Genomic DNA, 19,231 nt, shown 5'->3' on the forward strand with positions numbered 1-19,231 from the left:
ACTAGTTGAGTGCATGCATGCATCAACTGACTGTTAACTCACTATTAGTTCCTCAAATAGTTTGGAACTAATTTAACTGGACTTAACTCAGTAAACTGAGTTAACTAATTACAACTCAAATATAACTCAATCTTATCTCCTTAATTTAAGGGATAAATCTTGCATCACTTCAGAAAGACTTCTAACTTGAATTTCTCCAACTAACTAATTTAAAATTAATTAATTAATTATTTCCAAGTAGCTGTTAAGACTAAATTCGATTTTAATTCACAATTTATTTCAAGGACAAATTAAATTGGAATATTCTTGTTGCCATATTTCAACATATTCTCAGATAAGTATGAGATCCCTACACTTAATTCTGTTGTTTACACCTGTAGGTTACATGTTGATGATATGTTTGACGAAATACATATCATGGCTAGTAGGGGTATGGTTAAGGTCTTGTTGAGCTTATTTCTTTTGCATCATTGTTTCCCGATACTATACTTGATTCTGAGCTTTCATTCCATTCTTGGCAGTGGCCTAGGCTCTGGGCCTCAAAAAGTGGCTTCAATCACAGGGTCGTTGGCACAGAACTAGAAACTTTAGTCCATAGTCACTGGCAGGCAGGTCTGTGAGAGCGAATTTAGGTCTCTAGTCGCTCCCTTGCCCATAGCATGAGAGCAATTATGGCTTAGAGGTCCATAACAACAGTGGGACTCAGGGACAGGTTATCTGAGTGGCTAACTTCTCTGTCGAGGGTTCTATTGATGATGTTGGATGACTGCGTGTGATGTTCTGTCAATTAGAATTCCTTAAGGTTACCTAGGAGGTTGAATCTGATCATAGTAGCTTCTCATATCATGTTTACTCTGGTTTGCATGGTTACTTTGGTGGATATGGGAGGAGGGTGTTACAAAGTAGTATCAGAGCATGGTTCAACTCTCATACTGGATGGGTTGAAGGTGTTAGTCATGCATGCATCTCAATTGCATGTGTGTCTCTTACACTTATATACTTGTTTCAATTGCTTGATGTCGGATTAGGGTTGTATTATGGTTATAATTAAGAATTTGATGTTGATTTTGTGAAATGTATTTGTCATGAGTACGTGACTGGTTGCATATGTTTATATGCAGCTTATATGGTGATTTTATGTCGCCTACTTACATCCTTGTATGTTAGGTTACATTCTTGAATATTTTGGATTACATGTATAAGTCTTGTAGGTTGATTACAAGAATTGATAGCTTATGTTCGACTACATGCGTTTATGAGTAGGTGTAATTGATTTGGCATTACTTATGCATATTGTTGGTTGCATGTGGCAATGTGTACAATGGAGTAATGGTGTTGTCATGCATGAGCTCATGGTTTGTGTACTTGATATGGTCAAACATTGATGAGTAGACTCTAGCTAGAATGATGTGTATGGTTTGGCACACAATTGTTATATGACTATATACAGTTGTTATGCATGTATGGTCTTAGATATAGTTTGAATAGTAGGTCAAACATGCCTTGTGAATTCATTGTATGCAATTTAGGTCATCATGGTGCTATTGGTATGTTATGATGCTAATGTGTTGAATGAAGTAAAGCGGGAGATGCAGATCATCAAAGTGAAGTTGCAGCATTGGACCTCGAGGCGAGTGCATGTCATCATACATGTTTATATTAGGGTTATATAGATTAGTTTATCTACATGTATTTTGATGTGATGGTTATGTACCTAATAGATGATAATTGAGTAGCATAGTCATAGGCACATGAGTCGGATAGTCAGGAATGATAGTAACATGTGGTTGTAAGAATTTCTATTGTTGGTTAGGTTAGATACCTTGATGATTATGTTATATGATAGGTTGTTGATGATTATGTTATAGGTTAACTTGTTGTTGTTATATGACAATTAGCTTGATTAGGTTTTATGTTGTTGATGAGCATGATATATAGCTTATTGTTGTTATGTGATATTAACTTGATGATTAGGGTTATTTCATTAAGATATTCATGTTGTAATTTGGATTGGTCATATGCGTGATGGTTATGTTCATTGCATTGAATATCTTGATGTTATATGTATTGTGTTAACCTTGTCTGACCTATGCAGATGGTTATGGTTGCGATATTCAGGTATGAGACGACATATTTGTGATATGGTGTCATACTAATATAGACTGATCGTCCATTTGTGATTGTTATGCATGAACAAAAAATGCTTATGAGCTTATGATGTGAACATGTTAGTTAGTTACTGTTATGGATATCATGATTTATGTTTGAGTTGATATGTTCTGAAGATGTATCATGCTCACCTAGATTAATTGTGCAAACAAGATAGTCTCCCCTGATATACATTAAGGTATGAAATTTCTTATGTCGTATATTTGGTGTTTGAGTGTTTGGTGCCTAGTTGATTTATTTAACATGGTATGTTTTCAAGTTGGTTAAACGCTTGATGAATTTAATAATATGAGTATGCGTTCCAATGATCTTACTTTAAGATGGTTTTAGTAACACATGTGTTGAGACAGTTGATATGTATTTGAGTGTAGTATGTGATAGTTGTAGCATTATGTCTCATGACTATGATTTGACCATGGATTATGACATGATTGTTTGTAAGAGTTGATTTCAAATTGATAGATATGCTTTTCTTGATATTTGGAACATGTGGTTGACATGTGTGAGAAATTGTAGGAAACATGCTTTGTATTAGCGTGATGAGGTAATAATTGATGTGTTTATATAACTAACATTTGGGTGACATGACAATATATAGTAAGAATCAGTTGCAGTAGGGTAAAGGTAAACGAAAGGAATCAGGTAAGCATTCCTTTGGCTATGTTTGGAAACCCTAATTCCAAATGAAAAAGTGCTTTGCATACATGGAGTCTTCTTAACCTTGATTTTGTTTGATATTATGTAGATATGTGCTAGATTCATGAAAATGTACTTGAAAGGTATATTAGCTAGTCTTTCGTTACAGGTGGATCTGTCAAAGGATTGGAGTCCCTTCAAAGATGGCGTGGATGTGTTCAGTTTCAAGCAATGTGCTTGGCACAACAAGATAAGGTAATTGATGTATTGTTATATTTATTTATACACTGACAATTATGTGTTTATGGAAATATGATGCAGGGGATTGCATGGCAGAGAGAGGTTTCCATGAAATCTTGAAGAAGGCTCTGGTTGAGTTTCCCTGGGAACTATGGGGATTGATTCATGATGTTTGTTTCCAGTCTTGTGCTTTTGGTATTTTTTTATTTTCTTGCACTTGATTTGCAAATTTATTTATGTCTAGAGTATGGCTATAACACTTTGTTTGCAGAGTCGTGTTGTTATTGGTTTTCATGGTTTTCTTGTTGTCGTTATTTCTGTTCTTGCCTTTTCTATTTTGAGTCTGGGGAATTGGTTGGGAAAGAGGAAAAGTTGATGGAGCTCAGGGAGAGCTATGTGGTACCCAATAGGTAATGTAAGACACAGATGAAGCTCGATGTATGAGTAAGTGCAGTGGAAGGTAAGACTATGACAGTCGGTTGGACTAGTTGAGTCCATTGTGGTAAATGGATGATGACAAAACAATCGTGGGAAAGGTAATCAAGAAAAGGCAAAGAAAATGAATCTGAGGTGTCAGATGCCTTGGCTATGTTGGGACTGGTGTTCTCAATACTTCACATGTGTTGCATGAATAAAGGAAGTTCTCTTAACCTTGACCTTATAATATCTAGAAATTTTGTTGTGATCATGATTATGTTGATGTTTATATATGTATATATGTATGTATGTATGTCGTTGTCTAATAGGATGATAATTGTTTTATGCTAATTATTATGTATATGTATCTATGTCATTGTTTGATAGGGGCGTTAGGAATCGTTCTTATGAAGGGACGATGGCTTATACAGGTGAATGCCATGAAGAGGTTCCTAGTCTACAAGGAATCAAGTGGGAAGAGTAGTCATGAAAAACATATGAGGTAAATATCATGGGAATATGAATTTATATTGTATGTTTATATTATGCCTATACTTATGTTATGGACAGGTTATACCGAGTGATACATCAACAAAGTGAAAGCAGTGTGGTCTGCAACATGCTAGGACAAGCATGGATAAGACACTGGAAGCAAGGTTTCTTGGTAAAGAGTCAGTGTGGTTTTGGATGTGTGGTATGACTATTGTGCATATGTCGTATATGTTGTGCTTGTTGCACCTATGATGTTGTATGCATGTGGTGGGTGTATATTTAGTGTGTACATGTTGATTATGTAATGTTATGTACATGGTGTAGTACATGTAGTGTTGTATGAATGTTGCATATTCAGTATTGGGTATAGATGGTGATATGTACATGTTGGATATGTGGTATTGTGTATATATTATACTGTGTGCATGATGTATATGCAGTGTTGTGTGCATATGGTGCTGTGCACATGTTGGATATGCATTGTTGTGTACAGATGATGCTATGTACATGTTGGAAATCCAGTGCTATATACAAGTGGTGTTGCATGCATGTTGTACATGTGGTGCTATGTACATATGATGTGGTGTGCATGATTATACAAGTGGTGCTATGTGCATGTGGTGCTATGTACATGTTGTACAAGTGGCACTGTGTGCAGGCGGTGTTGTGTACATGTATTGCATGTGGCGCTGTGTACATGTGGTGTCGCATACATGTCGTGCGTGTGGTACTATGTACATGTGGTATTGTGTACATGTTGTACAATGATGCAGTGTACATATGGCATTGTGTACACATTGTGTAGGTGGTGTCGTGTACATGTGATGTTGTGTACACGTTGTGCAAGTGGTGCTTGGTACATGTGGTACTGGTGTACATGTGGGATTGAGTGCACGTCATACATGCTATGTTACGGGCATGCGGTACTATGTATGCGCATTGTGTAGTCATGGTATCGTGACATATGCATTCATTATGTTGTACTCTAGATACGTATTCGTGTTGTGTTGTACATAATGTGTAGGTGCATGTATTGTGTTATACACCAGATGTAGGTGTATGTATGTATTGTGTTATACACTAGATGTAGGCGTATGTATTGTGTTGTGTTGTATATTGGGTGTAGGTGTATGAGTTGTGTTGTATACCATGTGTACATGTATGCATTTTGTGGTGTCACACATTGTGTGTGGATGAATTTCTTCTGATGTACATTGTGGATATATACATACGTACACTGGGTGTAGATGTATGTGTTGTATGTTAGGTATAGGTGCATGCGTTGCATGGTGTTGTATAGCATGTGTGTTTGTATGTGTGTCATGCACACTATGCATATGTGCACATGGTGGAGGAGAAGGCACTAGGTGTTTTATGGGTGTGGCAACCGATCTGATGTGTGTACAGAAAGAACAAAGGCAGAAGTAAGGATTGATGGAAAGATAAGTATCAATATATTATTTCAGTTTTACTATGCATATGATTTATGATTATGGTCTATGATGATTACACATGATCTATGATTCTGGTTTATGATGGTTACATGTGATTTATGATTTTGATCTATGATGGTTTTTTTTGAGCTAATCTGATGTGATATATTTATACATGATGATTTGGTCAAAGATGCTAGTTTGACTTGTTGTGACAGGAGGCAAACAAGATTGTAAGTGTACCTTATTGACAACTACCAATGAGGTATGATTTGAGGTTATTTCAATTTATTTGAATCTAATGGAAATTATGTGCTTGGAACAGGAATGCATGAACATACCTAGTTGGGTGGTTGAAATTGACTACAAGAATTGGCAACAACAGCAAAATAAATTGGAACATGCAGCAGTATGCTGGTAGAGTACTTCAGGAGTAGGGCCATTGTGGGACACTGGTACCCAATAGTGTCCATTTATTACCATGAGCATGATATGACTGGTATGATGGTTTTGAGGAAGGCATATGCCTTAGTTTTGAATCTTTCAATGCGAGGAAGCCTTGGCAAGGGATAGATCACCCAGGATAGGGAATTCCAGGGAACTTGGAAGGTGAGTGACTACACGGAAGGGGGTGACCAGATTTCCCAAGGGACTATGTGGGCAGAGAAGGGAAGGTCACAGATATATTGGTTTCGTCATTAGCATTTACAGATGGAATCAGATGCACATTAGGAGTGCACCTTGGAACGATGAGCCAATAACTATTCGCTGAGGGGACAAGTTGTGCAGGATTGTAACGCTAGACATTAGATGTAGTTTGACTATGGTAGTGGATTTTGGACTTCCTAGGAAGGAGGTGAATATTGGTATTACTTTGAGGGTGGAGGTGTGATCCTATGGATTCCCTTATTGATTTATATGGGAATCATATCCTTTTTTTTACTGGTTTAGATTTCAAATTGATAGATATGATTTTCTTGATATTTAGAACATGTAGTTGACATGTGTGAGAAATTGTAGGAAACATGCTTTGTATTAGCATGACAAGGTAATAATTTATGTGTTTATATAACTAAAATTTGGGTGACGTGACAATATATAGTAAGAATCAGTTGCAGCGGGGTAAAGGTAAAAGAGAGGAATCAGGTAAGAATTCCTTTGGCTATGTTTGGAAACCCTAATTCCAAATGAAAAAGTGCTTTGCATACATGGAGTCTTCTTAACCTTGATTTTGTTTGATATTACGTGGATATGTGCTAGATTCATGAAAATGTACTTGAAAGGTATATTAGCTATTCTTTAGTTATAGGTGGATTTGTCAAAGGATTGGAGTCCCTTCAAAGATGGCGTGGATGTGTTCAGTTTCAAGCAACGTGCTTGGCACAAAAAGATAATTTAATTGATGTATTGTTTTGTTTATTTATACACTTACAATTATGTGTTTATGGAAATATGATGCAGGGGACTGCATGGCAAAGAGAGGTTTCCATGAAATCTTGAAGAAGGCTCTGGTTGAGTTTCCCTGGGAACCATGGGGATTGATTCATGATGTTTGTTTTTAGTCTTGTACTTTTGGTATTTTTTTATTTGTTGCACTTGATTTGCAAATTTATTTATGTCTAGAGTATGGCCATAGCACTTTGATTGCAAAGTCGTGTTATTATTGGTTTTCATGGTTTTCTTGTTGTTGTTATTTTTGTTCTTTCCTTTTCTATTTTGAGTATGGGGAATTGGTTGGGAAAGACGAAAAGTTGATGGAGCTTAGGGAGAGCTATGTGGTACCTAATAAGTAATGTAAGACACAGATGAAGCTCGATGTATGAGTAAGCGCAGTGGAAGGTAAGACTATGACAGTCGGTTGGACTAGTGGAGTCCATTGTGGTAAATGGATGATGACAGAACAATCATGGGAAAGGTAATCAAGAAAAGGTAAAGAAAATGAATCTGAGGTGTCAGATGCCTTGGCTATGTTGGGACTGTTGTTCTCAATACTTCACATGTGTTGCATGAATAAAGGAAGTTCTATTAACCTTGACCTTATAATATCTAGAAATTTTGTTGTGATCATGATTATGTTGATGTTTATATATGTATACAAGTATGTATTTATGTCGTTGTCTAATAGGATGATAATGGTTTTATGCTAATGATTATGTATATGTATCTATGTCATTATTTGACAGGGGTGTTAGGAATCATTATTATGAAGGGACGATGGCTTACATAGGTGAATGCCGTGAAGAGTTTCCTAGTCTACGAGGAATCAAGTGGGAAGAGTAGTCATGAAATGAGGTAAATATCATGTGAATATGAATTTATATTGTATGCTTGTATTATGCCTATGCTTATGTTATGGATAGGTTATACCGAGTGCTACATCAACAAAGTGAAAGCAGTGTGCACTGCGACATGCTAGGACAAGCATGGATAAGACACCGGAAGCAAGGTTTCTTGGTAAAGAGTCAGTGTGGTTTTGGATGTGTGGTATGACTGTTGTGCATATGTCGTATATGTTGTGCTTGTTGCACCTATGATGTTGTATGCATGGGGTGTGGTGTATATTTAGTTTGTACATGTTGATTATGTAATGTTATGTACATGGTGTAGTACATGTAGTGTTGTATGAATGTTGCATGTTCAGTATTGGGTATAGACGGTGATATGTGCATGTTGGATATGTGGTATTGTGTATGTATTATACTGTGTGCATGATGTATATGCAGTGTTGTGTGCATATGGTGTTGTGCACATGTTGGATATGCATTGTTGTGTATAGATGATGCTATGTACATGTTGGAAATCCAGTGTTATATACAAGTGGTGTTGCGTGCATGTTGTACATCTGGTGCTATGTACATATGGTGTGGTTTGCATGATTATACAAGTGGTGTTGTGTACATGTGGTGTTGCGTACATGTCGTGCGTGTGGTACTATGTACATGTGGTAATGTGTACATGTTGTACAATTGTGCAGTGTACATATGTCGTTGTGTACCTATTGTGTAGGTGGTGTTGTGTACATGTGATGTTGTGTACACGTTGTGCAAGTGGTGCTTGGTACATGTGGTACTGGTGTACATGTGGGATTGAATGCATGTCATACATGCTATGTTGCGGGCATGAGGTACTATGTATGCACATTGCGTAGTCATGGTATCATGACATATGTATTCATTGTGTTGTACTCTAGATACATATTCGTGTTATGTTGTACATAAGGTGTAGGTGCATGTATTGTGTTATACACCAGATGTAGGTGTATGTATGTATTGTGTTATACACTGGATGTAGGCGTATGTATTGTGTTGTGTTGTATATTGGATGTAGGTGTATAAGTTGTGTTGTATACCAGGTGTACATGTATGCATTTTATGGTGTCACACATTGTGTGTGGATGAATTTCTTCTAATGTACATTGTGGACATATACCTACGTACACTGGTTGTAGATGTATGTGTTGTATGTAAGGTATAGTTGCATGAGTTGCATGGTGTTGTATGGCATGTGTGGTTGTATGTGTGTCATGCAAACTATGCATATGTGCACATGGTGGAGGAGAAAGCACTGGGTGTTTTATGGGTGTGGCAACCAATCTGGTGTGTGTACAGAAAGAACAAATGCAGAAGTAAGGATCGATTGAAAGATAAGTAGCAATATATTATTTCAGTTTTACTATGCATATGATTTATGATTATGGTCTATGATGATTACACATGATCTATGATTCTGGTTTATGATGGTTACATGTGATTTATGATTTTGATCTATGATGGGTTTTTCTTGAGCTAACCTGATGTGATATATTTATACACGATGATTTGGTCAAAGATGCTAGTTTGACTTATTGTGATAGGAGGCGAACATGATTGTAAGTGTACCTTATTGACGAAATACCGATGAGGTATGATTTGAGGTTATTTCAATTTATTTGAATCTAATGGAAATTATGTGCTTGGAACAGGAATGCATGAACATGCCTAGTTGGGTGGTTGAAATTGACTACAAGAATTGGCAACAGTAGCAAAATAAATTGGAACATGCAGCAGTATGCTGGTAGAGTACTTCAGGAGTAGGGCCATTGAGGGACACTGGTACCCAATAGTGTCCATTGATTACCATGAGCATGATATGACTGGTATGATGGTTTTGAGGTAGGCATATGCCTTGGTTTTGTATCTTTCAATGCGAGGAAGCCTTGGCAAGGGATAGATCACCCAGGATAGGGAATTCCAGGGAACTTGGAATGTGAGTGACTACATGGAAGGGGGTGACCAGATTTCCCAAGGGACTGTGTGGGCAGAGAAGGGAAGGTCACAGATATATTGGTTTCGTCATTAGCATTTACAGATGGAATTAGATGCACATTAGGAGTGCGCCCTGGAATGGTGAGCCAGTAACTATTCGCTGAGGGGAAAAGTGGTGTAGGATTGTAACCTAGACATTGGATGTAGTTTGACTGTGGCAGTGGATTTTGGACTTCCTGGGAAGGAGGTGAATACTGGTATTACTTTGAGGGTGGAGGTGTGATCCTATGGATTCCCTTATTGATTGATACGGGAATCGTATCCTTTTATTTACTGGTTTAGATTTCAAATTGATAGATATGATTTTCTTGATATTTAGAACATGTGGTTGACATGTGTGAGAAATTGTAGGAAACATGCATTATATTAGCGTGACGAGGTAATAATTGATGTGTTTATATAGATAACATTTGGGTGTCGTGACAATATATAGTAAGAATCAGTTGCGGCAGGGTAAAGGTAAAAGAAAGGAATTAGGTAAGAATTCCTTTGGCTATGTTTGGAAACCCTAATTCCAAATGAAAAAGTGCTTTCCATACATGGAGTCTTCTTAACCTTGATTTTGTTTGACATTATGTGGATATGTGCTAGATTCATGAAAATGCACTTGAAAGGTATATTAGCTAGTCTTTCGTTACAGGTGGATCTGTCAAAGGATTAGAGTCCCTTCAAAGATGGCATGGATGTGTTCAGTTTCAAGAAACGTGCTTGGCACAACAAGATAATGTAATTGATGTATTGTTATGTTTATTTATACACTGACAATTATGTGTTTATGGAAATATGATGCAGGGAACTGCATGGCAGAGAGAGGCTTCCATGAAATCTTGAAGAAGGCTGTGGTTGAGTTTCCCTGGGAACCATGGGGATTGATTCATGATGTTTGTTTTTAGTCTTGTGATTTTGGTATTTTTGATTTGCTTGCACTTGATTTGCAAATTTATTTATGTCTAGAGTATGGCAATAGCACTTTGTTTGCAGAGTCATGTTGTTATTGGTTTTCATGGTTTTCTTGTTGTTGTTATTTATGTTCTTGCCTTTTCTATTTTGAGTCTGGGGAATTGGTTGGGAAAGAGGAAAAGTTGATGGAGCTCAGGGAGAGCTATGTGGTACCCAATAGGTAATGTAAGACATGGATGAAGCTCGATGTATGAGTAAGCACAGTGGAAGGTAAGACTGTGATAGTCGGTTGGACTAGTTGAGTCCATTGTGGTAAATGGATGATGACAGAACAATCATGGGAAAGGTAATCAAGAAATGGTAAAGAAAATGAATCTGAGGTGTCAGATGCCTTGGCTATGTTGGGACTATTGTTCTCAATACTTCACATGTGTTGCATGAATAAAGGAAGTTCTCTTAACCTTGACCTTATAATATCTAGAAATTTTGTTGTGATCATGATTATGTTAATGTTTATATACGTATACATGTATCTATGTATGTCATTGTCTAATAGGATGATAATGGTTTTATGCTAATGATTATGTATATGTATCTTTGTCATTATTTAACAGGGGCGTTAGGAATCGTTCTTATGAAGGGACGATGGCTTACACAGGTGAATGCCATGAAGAGGTTCCTAGTCTATGAGGAATCAAGTGGGAAGAGTAGTAATGAAAAACATATGAGGTAAATATCATGTGAATATGAATTTATATTGTATGCTTGTATTATGCCTATGCTTATGTTATGGATAGGTTATACCGAGTGCTACATCAACAAAGTGAAAGCAGTGTGCACTGCGACATGCTAGGACAAGCATGGATAAGACACCGGAAGCAAGGTTTCTTGGTAAAGAGTCAGTGTGGTTTTGGATGTGTGGTATGACTGTTGTGCATATGTCGTATATGTTGTGCTTGTTGCACCTATGATGTTGTATGCATGCGGTGTGGTGTATATTTAGTGTGTACATGTTGATTATGTAATGTTATGTACATGGTGTAGTACATGTAGTGTTGTATGAATGTTGCATATTCAGTATTGGGTATAGATGGTGATATGTACATGTTGGATATGTGGTATTGTGTATATATTATACTGTGTGCATGATGTATATGCAGTGTTGTGTGCATATGGTGCTGTGCACATGTTGGATATGCATTGTTGTGTACAGATGATGCTATGTACATGTTGGAAATCCAGTGCTATATACAAGTGGTGTTGCGTGCATGTTGTACATGTGGTGCTATGTACATATGGTGTGGTGTGCATGATTATACAAGTGGTGCTGTGTGCATGTGGTACTATGTACATGTTGTACAAGTGTCACTGTGTGCAGGTGGTGTTGTGTACATGTGGTGTCGCGTACATGTCATGCATGTGGTACTATGTACATGTGGTATTGTGTACATGTTGTACAATGGTGCAGTGTACATATGGCATTGTGTACACGTTGTGTAGGTGGTGTCGTGTACATGTGATGTTGTGTACACATTGTGCAAGTGGTGCTTGGTACATGTGGTACTGGTGTACATGTGGGATTGAGTGCATGTCATACATGCTATGTTGCGAGCATGTGGTACTATGTATGCACATTTTGTAGTCACAGTATCGTGACATATGCATTCATTGTGTTGTACTCTAGATACGTATTCATTTTATGTGTTACATAAGGTGTAGGTGCATGTATTGTGTTATACACCAGATGTAGGTGTATGTATGTATTGTGTTATACACTAGATGTAGGCGTATGTATTGTGTTGTGTTGTATATTGGGTGTAGGTGTATGAGTTGTGTTGTATACCAGGTGTACATGTATGCATTTTGTGGTGTCACACATTGTGTGTGGATGAATTTCTTCTGATGTACATTGTGGACATATACGTACATACACTGGGTGTAGATGTATGTGTTGTATGTAAGGTATAGGTCCATGCGTTGCATGGTGTTGTATGGCATGTGTGGTTGTATGTGTGTCATGCACACTATGCGTATGTGCACATGGTGGAGGAGAAGGCACTGGGTGTTTTATGGGTGTGGCAACCGATCTGGTGTGTGTACAGAAAGAACAAAGGCAGAAGTAAGGATCGATTGAAAGATAAGTATCAATATATTATTTTAGTTTTACTATGCATATGATTTATGATTATGGTCTATGATGATTACACATGATCTATGATTCTGGTTTATGATGGTTACATGTGATTTATGATTTTGATCTATGATGGTTTTTTTTTAAGCTAACCTGATGTGATATATTTGTACATGATGATTTGGTCAAAGATGCTAGTTTGACTTGTTGTGACAAGAGACGAACATGATTGTAAGTGTACCTTATTGATGAACTACCAATGAGGTATCATTTGAGGTTATTTCAATTTATTTGAATCGAATGGAAATTATGTGCTTGGAACAGGAATGCATGAACATGCCTAGTTGGGTGGTTGAAATTGACTACAAGAATTGGCAACAATAGCAAAATAAATTGGAACATGCAGCAGTATGCTGGTAGAGTACTTCAGGAGTAGGGCCATTGTGGGACACTGGTACCCAATAGTGTCCATTGATTACCATGAGCATGATATGACTGGTATGATGGTTTTGAGGTAGGCATATGCCTTGGTTTTGTATCTTTCAATGTGAGGAAGCCTTGGCAAGGAATAGATTACCCAGGATAGGGAATTCCAAGGAATTTGGAAGGTGAGTGACTACACAGAAGGGGGTGACTAGATTTCCTGAGGGACTGTGTGGGCAGATAAGGGAAGGTCGCAGATATATTGGTTTCGTCATTAGCATTTACAGATGGAATCATATGCACATTAGGAGTGTGCCCTAGAACGGTGAGCCAGTAACTATTCGCTGAGGGGACAAGTTGTGCAGGATTGTAACGCTAGACATTGGATGTAGTTTGACTATGGCAGTGGATTTTGGACTTCCTGGGAAGAAGGTGAATATTATTACTTTGAGGGTGGAGGTGTGATCCTATGGATTCCCTTATTGATTGATACGGGAATCGTATCCTTTTATTTATTGGTTTAGGAAATGTGCATATGTGTATATGTGGTTATTGTAAATACCATAATGAGCTGTGTTATAAAGCTCTAGTATGCGGTATGGTTGTTATTTGGTCATGTTGTCATGATGATTTTATTTGAAGTAGGCCCTTCATTGTAAATATTGCAATGAGCTAAGTTATAAATCTCCATGGGAAGTATGTTTGCTTTTCAGTGGTTTTGCTGAGGTCTTGGTGTGGTTTAACATCAAGGACGATGTTCTCCAAGTGGGAGGGTTCTGTAACAACCCTGGTGAAAATTCCATGTAAAAATATATAAATACCATGGATGATGGGACACGTATTCCAAGTTGAATGTTGGGTAAGACATCCTAGGGGGTGTTCATTTGGTTATTTATGGATAAATAAATTGGCAAAGGCAATGGCTAAGTTTTTGGAAAGGTAAAATGGTATTTTTGGCACAATTATTTGTGAAAATAATGTGAATTAGGAGAAAAGGAGGTGAAAGGTCACATGTTTCATGTGAGGAGGGAAAAGAAAGAAAATAATGGAAAATAAAGAAAATAGAGGCCTCATTCATAAAAGGTCTTATGTGGATCAGTTGGTAACCTTTTGTTAGTTTAGTTTTGGAGCTCTCATTATACTCTCTCTCTCTCCTACTCTTGGATAGTTAGAGTTTTCTTGGAGCACTTTGGAATTCAATCAAGAAAGGAAAAGAAGGCAAGAGGAAACAAAGATCAATTAGGGAAAGGTAGGATCAAGCAACTACACCAAAAACCATTGCAGGTATCAACTTGCATGTGTTTTTTCCTTGCTAGATTTGGCATGCATGGCATTGCATGTGGTTCTTTTCTATCATGGCATCGGTTTTTCCAGGTGTAACAATGTTTTTCAGCCTAGCCTTTCCATTTCCAGATAACCATGGTGTGATGGGGTTCTCACATTTGGTTGAGATGGATTGCCAGATGGATTTGAAGATGAGTGAGATGGATCTCTGAAATGATAGAATACATGGCCTGGTAACCCCTAAACCCGATTGTGGGTTGTCGTAAAGCCATATTTTTTGTTTCCTCAAATGGCCTAGGAATCCTTGTCAGTGAATGACAGGATATACGGTAAACCCTAGAGGTGGTTTTCTTTCCGTTGGGCCTAGTAATCCCGAGTTTGGGATATGCGGTAACGCTTGGAGAGTGGGTTTCAATTTAGGGCCTAGTGATCTGGGTTTGGATTGCGGTATATCCTGAGAGACTAGGAGATAGGAAAATTCCTCACGGTGTAGGTGGAGAAATCCAGTGGCATCCATGCTTGTCTGACCTAGTGATCAGGTGAAGATCACAGTAAATCCTGTTATGATGTGTTCATTATGTTGGCCTAATGATCTGGGATGGATTACAGTAAAGCCTAGTTTCTAATGAGGCTGAGGTGGTTTAGCCTCGGTATGCCCTGGTTGAGTTCTTTTGGTTTGAGTCCCACTTTCATGATTGGAATCTGGCATGGGGGTGAATGGATGAAGAGAGATTTGGCTTAACCATTCTATGGTCTAGTGGAATGCGGTAGTCCCATATCCGGTTGGTTGATTATATTGATTAATCGAAAATTCATTCCATTGATTTCTATGTGCAAATATACTAATGTATATATGGATTTTCATGGCTGATATGTTTATTGTATTTATGCTCCTATTATGTTGGTTATATGCACATTTTATGACAACAACTATGTATGGCTCTCAGCATGCTTTTACTTGTATATGAATGGATAATGTGTCTATGAACTAATAGAGGATAATGCAGCAAATGGCATGAGGGAACAATGGTTCATAGCGATTCTCAGATAAGTATGAGATCCCTACACTTAATTCTATTGTTTACACTTGTAGGTTACATGTCGATGATATGTTTGATGAAATATCTGTCATGGCTAGTAGGGGTCTGGTCAAGGTCTTGTTGAGCTTATTGCTTTTTCATCATTTTTTTCCCTGTAATTTACTTGATTCTGAGCTTTCATTCCATTTTGGGCAGTGGCCGGGGCTATGGGCCTTAGAAAGTGGCTTAAATCCCGGGGTTGCTAGCATAGAATTGGAAAATTTAGTCCATAGTCGCTAGCAGGTAGGCCTATGAGAGTGACGTTAGGTATTTGGTCGCTCCCTTGCCTATAGCATGAGAGCGGCTATGGACTCAGAGGTCTAGAACAACCGTGGGACCTAGTGGTAGGTTGTCTCAGTGGCTGACTTGTGTCCTAAGGGTTATGTTGATGATGGTGGATGACTGCGTGTGATGTTTCATCGTTTCCACCTCCTTAAGGTTACCTAAGAGGTTGAATTTGATCATAATAGCCTCTTATCTAATGTTTACCTCGGTTGGCATGGTTACTTGGGTGGATGTGTGTTTTGGAAGTTTTAGTGTTTATGGATAAACGCCTAAACCCCTAGACTAGTAGCTAAGTCTAGAACAACAGTGCAAAGCATTCTCTACTTTTTCTATAACCAATAGATTAAATAAGACAGTAAAGAAGCCTACCTGAAGCTTTTGCTTACTCCTTATCTCCCTTGACCAATTTTGTCGCTCCTTTCCATACGTAATCCACTTGAAAAGTACCTACACATAGATAGAAGACAAAAACCGATCAAAGCATATGATAATGATCTATTGATTAAACATAAAATGAAATCAGTGCATAATACACATATGAAAGCATCAACAAATAATACAAACATATGGAAAAAGATTTGAACACTTTATTAGTAAAAGGAAGAGTTACACCCCAATTTTCTTGATTCAGTGCCACTCCTCCAGTTTAATCCCATCCTCTCCTCATAACAAGCAAGACATTTTGACATCATTACAATACTTGAAACCAACTCAAGTCTCATACTAGGAACATCTCCCTATAATTCCATGATTTCTAGCCCCTAATCACTTAGATGAGTGGTATTTTTATAAGTGAATGAAGGAATTTATGCCATAAATGGTGACAATGAATGCCCTCCCAAACTTAGGATTTAGTTCCATGGAAGAAGGGATAAAGGGATTGATGTTCCTTAACTCCCTCCCTCATCCAAATTCAAGCCCAAAGGAGTGGATAGCCTTGGGAAACTTCTAGAAGCATCCTATGGATAAGAATATTCCAAACCCCAATGCATATTTCACTCAAATTCGCCCAGCGTAGGCCAAAGAGGGCTCAAGTGCACTGCAATGCACCCTGACAGTGTACTGGGCTGCACTGCAGTGCACCCTGATAAAGGCCTGCCTGCACTGATCTTCTTAGAGGCAGTTTTTGGATGATTTCAGTCATGGAATCTCTTGGGAAGGAGGCATTCTGATGGTTGACTTCATTAGGGCATGTAACAACTGAATTAGGGTTTGATGGGTCCTAATAGTACTGATCTATAAGTTGGGGTTGATGTGCCCAAATGGATCTGTAACAGTTGCCCCCTAAAGCATGAAGTTGTAAAAATGTATGCCGACTGAAATACTTTATTTTGTGGAGAGGAGGTTTCGAAGTGGAAGGTGACCTGCATCAATTACAATACATATATCATGATAATTTGATTTTTTCTCATGAACTTACTGAGGGAAGGCATACCCATGCTCAACTTATAAACTTTCATTACATGTACAAATATAGTCATCTACAGATATAGACCCATGAATGGATGACCATGAATGTAAGGCCATTGTACATTTGATTTAGTACTCCTAAAAATACCGCAGCCTGGATGGATGAAACTAGATCTGGGGTCTTCAATCTCATTCAAATTTTCGCTCGAATACAAGTCTAACCATGTGAATAAATGACCTGAAGTTGAACATGGGAAGACATCATCTGATTACTAGCTAATGATGTAAGGCATTAACAGACGCGAGAGGAATCACTGATAATGATAATGACCCTCAAGGTACTATAGTACATTTCACTTGGTGTGAATAAATGATTTGATGTTGAACACCATACAAAGTCTTTTGGTTGAAGGCTAGTGATGTCAACCTATCGCCGAAAACGAGAAACTTGCCATTGATGTATGCAAGCCTCAAGGTACTGAAGGGGTGTTTCTAAGTCAACTTCTTGGATAATGTGTGGATGTCGACAAGAAGCGACTCGTCGCAAGAGGGTTTTGATGTATCCCACATCAACAACACGAAATGAGGTAAATGATTTTGGAGATGAAAATTGGCTGAGGACAGAAGGTTTAGGAATGGCGGTCATGAAAATGAAGGTTTACGGTATTGCAAAGGATGAATTTTGAACTGAATGACTTCTCTTGAACATGTCAACGACACTAAAATGAATTGGTAGCATTGACCCAAAAAAAAGTAATGGATGGTAGCATTGACCAATGGTGTGATAACCATCAAGCTGAATGACCCAACCCACATAGTCACGGTGATGAGGTGAAAGTGTCATGTTCAAGAGAGACTTGCTACCATAAAGTGTTCTCCCCTTTTTCCCATTTTCCCCAGTCATTGTTGACCAGTACCTCTTTATTTTTATCAAGCTTGAGGAGGATAACATATGCTTGTTGTATAATTCCACCCTTCGGGTGAATCCATCGCTATTTGATGCTTTAACGAGTCTAGCGAAGGTGAAACTCAGTCTTGTCTAGATGGACAAGTTTGTCGCTATTTGATGTTTTTAACGAGTTTAACGACAAAGATAACTCGGTCCTTTTCATGTTTAGAGAGTTTGAAAAGGGACGAAAAGGAAACTCCAAAAGTTCTTTTTCATAGATTTGTCTCTCAAGTCTGAAAAAGCATAAAAAAATACGAGAGAGAACCTATTGATCATGTTCGATCAACGTATTCCTTTTTTGTAGTTAATCTATCTCAGCCCGAAAAAGGGTTAAACTTATACTGAGTAGATATCAATTCCAATCCATTAACGAGATGGAAATGACAAGCGCTCGACAATCTTTTCATGTTTAGAGAGTCTAAAAAGAGCTTAAAGAGGACTCCAAGGGGGTTCCTTTTTCGCTTTTAACAGAGCTCAAAAAAGAGATAAAAGTTTGCTTTGTGATCAAAGATGTTCAATTTACATTTGAGCATGTCAAATTCTGCATGTCAGTTGTCAAATCTGCTCAAAACACCATCAAATAGATTATAAATACTTGTTTCGTGGATAAAATGAATAAAAACTAATGTTTACTCGATTAATGTGCAAGAAATAAACATAAAAACAAGTTTTACCATTCATTTTTACCATTTCACATTTACCCTTTGGTTTTGGTGCTTTTGAGCAGTTTTTACCTCGAATTTCACCAGTTTATTGCACAAGATTCAGTGGACCATTCCTCATGTCATCTGGACCAGGTAGGAACTATCTCTGTTCTCTTTCATTTCATATCATTCATTTTCAGTTTCAGGCAAAAATTTTGAGTTTTTGGGGCCCCTGGGGTTTCAATTTTCAAACCTGGGATCAGTGCACCCTTTCATCATCGAAAGGTGCACTGCAGTGCACTCACCTAGAAGGTTGCCTGCATTGCAACGCACTATCCCTAAGGCTGGGTTGCACTGAGCGCAAAACCCAATTTCATTCAGTTGTTTTCACCCAAAAATTCTTCTGTTTTTTGCAAGAAATGGATCCTAATTTGC

This window comes from Pinus tabuliformis, chromosome 8 (assembly GCF_031772625.1).
Source record: "Pinus tabuliformis cultivar Carrire ecotype Pingquan chromosome 8, CPIR1, whole genome shotgun sequence".
NCBI classification, from domain to species: Eukaryota; Viridiplantae; Streptophyta; class Pinopsida; order Pinales; family Pinaceae; genus Pinus; species Pinus tabuliformis.